This window comes from Salvelinus sp. IW2-2015, linkage group LG6.1 (genome assembly GCF_002910315.2).
Source record: "Salvelinus sp. IW2-2015 linkage group LG6.1, ASM291031v2, whole genome shotgun sequence".
In the NCBI taxonomy this organism is placed as follows: domain Eukaryota; kingdom Metazoa; phylum Chordata; class Actinopteri; order Salmoniformes; family Salmonidae; genus Salvelinus; species Salvelinus sp. IW2-2015.
In genome coordinates, this window is record NC_036845.1 from 14413566 (window position 1) to 14417824 (window position 4259).

The window sequence follows — 4259 nt, forward strand, 5'->3', positions numbered from 1 at the left end:
TTATACTGTTTTAGAACTATCTGAGTCTCAAATGCATCAATATTTTTGTTCTACCCTTTTTCTGGATCTCACCTTTTACCCAAATGAACGTATTTTGCCCTTTTAAATGTTCCTTTTACAAACAGGCCATAAATCTGACCTGCTGTTATTTTAAGATTATATCTGCTCTTTCCACGGAACAAGACACCTTCCTGAAACTGCACTTTTACGCACAATGTAGGAAGGAAGCATTTTCACTGCACGGTTAAAACTGTTCGTTATCTCTATCAGGAGAATGTGACTTTATTTCGTGACTAGTGCATGTTGAAGAAGGTTTAGCTCTCTATCAAGATTGAGGTTGATTTCATTTCATTTCCAGCCAGGCATTTCAGCACAAATTCGTATGAAATTCATGAATGTGTTGGAAACGGACCATGTTTATTTATTTTCTAAATGAAATTCCGATTTTTTTATTTTTTTTAAAATAAAATGTATCTAGTATGTATTTCGAAGCCTACTTGTTGCAGACCCCACGTTTTTGTTTGTTTTCAATTTACCTGGATTTTGTTGAATCTCTTACTTGTTGGATCAGACAATTGGTTGTAGACCATTTTGATGATGATGATGATGATGATGATGATGATGATGATGATGATGATGATATAATATATAGAACCTCTTTAATCAAATGTAATATTGTATTTACAAAGGTAAGAACCCGGTAGGCATACTTTTTAAACGCCCCAACCCTCGTCGACTAGTCAATCATTCTTCTTAATGGCTACACCATGCTCGACAGTGGTGAGATATATTGCGTGTTTACTGTAATGCGCACAGTCAAGCGTTTTGTCCGGGTGCGATAGCGTCCTCAGAGGAATTCAGAGGACACCCCATTTGAAAAACGTCTTCAAACTGAAATAATCTTATCTTTAACTGCACGGGAAATATAGAGACTACATCCTGATAACCCTGTCTACAATGTAGGCTAAAAGTGGAATATCGAATTATTCATTGGTGCACTAACCATGGCAGTTAAAAGTGAGCGGAATTTTTTTCTGTGCATTGACTATATATTTGAATCAAGCAAGTGACTAACAATTTCAAAGTTTTAAATTACATTTATTAAAAAGGAACAACTCAATGAACAAGAGGAAAATATTGTCAATATACAATATCACTTATGAACAACCGTACAACACTTTTTCACTGAACAGTGAAATATCATATTTTTACATTTGTACATGATGCTGTTTAAATCAGATGTTATTTTTTTTACTATAAACAAGATCCTTAAATAATGGATTGTTACTAACTGCTATAAATATTTGCTGAGCCTTTTCAACTTTGCCCTAAAAACAATTAAATGCCCTCGCAAGAAAGTGCAACATTTAAGTAATTGTAATTGAAATGAATGAAAAAAAATAGCAGTAAGTGTTTTACAGTGCAGCAGACCTCTATTTGGGGAACATATTGGCCACCAATTAGCATATACAAAAATAAATTCATTATCATCAGCTGTGATATTATACAATTCTGAAATCATACTGCCTATACTTTGTTCCATCTGAAACGAATAGGACATTGTTGTAAAAGCAAAAGCTGTCATTTGAAAATTGTCTAGTCCTAATCTGATTATTATTATTTTTTAAACAATTACATTTTCAATAGCTTTAAAACATACATAAATAACTTTCGCTCCTTGGGGAAATCATAAATTACACAGAAATATGTACAGGTAACCTGTAACCATTTCACAAAACATTGATCCGTCTTTGCCATAGCCCTATACGTGTCAAAATCTCAATTAATCATCTATTTTACTGGATTCTTGGTCGCTCTGATCATCGGTGAAGCATACGTCAACGTCGCTGTCATTGTCGCTCTTTTGCTCTTGATCCTCGAATATGCCCTCGGTTTTGTCCTCAGCTTTTTTTATTGTTTGTCCAGGGTGCCTTGATTTGACATGACGCTCCAAATCCCTCCGGCGCACCAGCACCTTGCCACAGAACTCGCACCTGTACGGGGTGTTCCCCTCCGCGTGGAGACGGATGTGCTTATTCAGGTTGCTGGGGTCACCGAAGGGCCGAAAACAAACTTTGCACTTCAATGGTTTGTACCCTGTGTGAGTTCTCATGTGAATCTTGAGTCCGTATTTTCGAGAGTACAGTTTACCACAGTAAAGACATAAGTGTCCCTTTTTGGGCTTCCCTGAGCCTGTGTTAGCAGTGGGCAAGGAGTCGAGCCTGGTTCGGTTCTTTTCAACGGCTATTTCAGACAACTGTTGAGTGTGCATGGCTATCTCCCTGTCAATGTTGGTTATTGAACTCAGGTCTTGGTTGAGTGCAGGTGCGCCAAAGTAGGACATTGTCTCCGGGTATTTTAGGAGATTGCTAAAATGGAATTTCAGTGGGTAGTATGGTGAACTATAAAGCAGCTCGCCATTGTACACGGTGAATGGCATGAGGGGGATATTGCAATCTCCATTATATGGCTTGACGCCATCAAACTGAGGCAGAGAAAACCTCTCAAAATGGAATCCAGAGGACATCTGAGAGTAGCGCGAGGGGGACAGTCCAGAGTGCATTCGGCTCTCCACGTGCTTGAAAGCCGATGTCTCCTCAAAATTAGGTATTAACGGAAAACCCCTGATGGCGTTTGCGCACGGGACCACGGGAGATGTAGAATCTAATGGATGGACGCACTTGGAGGGATGGCTTCCGGTCAAAGGTTCATTCAAGGCTCGCGTTGATTTCATGTTCCCCAGGAGTTTGCTGAAGCCTAGTCCATTATGCTTCCCATTAGTTTCCTCTTTGTAGACGTCAGCCGTGGGGACCTTGGATTGGCCCATGGGCTTGAATGCAGAGCGCACGCCTGGGTGGAACCCCATGTTGCTCAACATTGAAGACGTTGCGCCAAGGCCCATGAGATGTCCGTGGTTTCTGGCCGAGGTAACGCTCATGTCAAGTGCTCTGTCCTGCTCCTCAGAGCTGGGTTTCTTTGATACGCCAACTTTGTTGAGGAAAGGTGAGGACGACACGGTCCGTCTGACAGAGTCTGAGATGGAGGTGTTGTGGCCGTTCCTGGGCGAGGCGGAGGTGTAGGGAATGTCCCCGGATTTGGGTGACCTGCTGAAGCTGTCTGTGCTCCTGGCCTGCTCGCTGTTCACAAAGCTCCGCCCGTTGCTCAGAGCGCAGTGGAAATGGACGTGGGCCTTGAGTGTGTTGGGATATTTAAATATTCTCCAGCAGTACCAGCAAATGTAGCGTTCTTCACCTGTAGAGAAGCAGAGAGACATGAGGTTATATCGATGGGTCTCCATACTCCTGAATCTCCCCTCTTCTGTCAATAAAGCACTTTCAATCTTGAACATTTGTGTTACTACACATTTCTATCTATTGCTTTGTGAGTGTAGAAGCCTATTATTGGGTGCTTTATGACTGATGTGCCATCTGCAGATGCTCCCAGTGGCCTACTAGAGTAACCTCAAACGGTACTGTTATTTTGTGCCACATGCACGCACATCTTTACCGTTTCTTATTTAAATGTTTTGGGTAAATCCCCTTGAGATGAATCTACTCGTTTCCAATGGGATTCATGTTTTGAATAGGCGACAGAGTATATTAACCCTATCCACCTCATCAAAGTGAGCAATGACACAAGTTGAACAATGGGAGGTCAATTATATAGATGTAATGATTTTGTAATCCTTATAGGGCTGTTGTTTATCATCGCCATCAAAAGAGCAAACGCCCCGTCCAATCTGTCGCTCCGAAACCAATACGTTGAATAGYGGGACTTTCTCTGTGCTCTTTCCCGTAGAAGTGACAGCAGCTGTTGCTTGAAATCGCAAATCGCCATAGACAATAAGGCTGGCCCATCTGTTAACGCCAAATAATAGGACGCGTATGTCAAGGAGCGCACGGTGTATTGGCCAGAGAGCAGCAGAAAGTGCTTCGCCACAAATCAGGGCAATATACATCCCACATAAAAGTTAGCATTCATTAGGCAACAATACCGTATGTAGCAAGCTAATTTACCGTAAAGCACCTTTTTTTGAATTCATTTGCTTTTGAGTACATGAATATTAATGAGGCGATGACATTTGTTAACCTCTGTCCCCCTATGAATTACTATCGTCTGCTTTGATGATTGTTAAAACACGCCTATCCCTGCTTTTAAATTGCGGGTTTATTCCATGTGCCTGTCACTGTAATTAGTGTAACAGTCGAATATAATTTTGGTAGGCTATATCTTGAAAATGATTGTCAGGCCCTCCATTT

General features: G+C 41.1%; 1 pseudogene; it reads right to left on the reverse strand.

The window, feature by feature from the left end:
- Window positions 1-1077: 1077 nt before the first annotated feature.
- On the reverse strand, window positions 1078-4251 carry LOC111965150 (PR domain zinc finger protein 13 pseudogene; annotated as a pseudogene).
- Window positions 4252-4259: the final 8 nt, after the last annotated feature.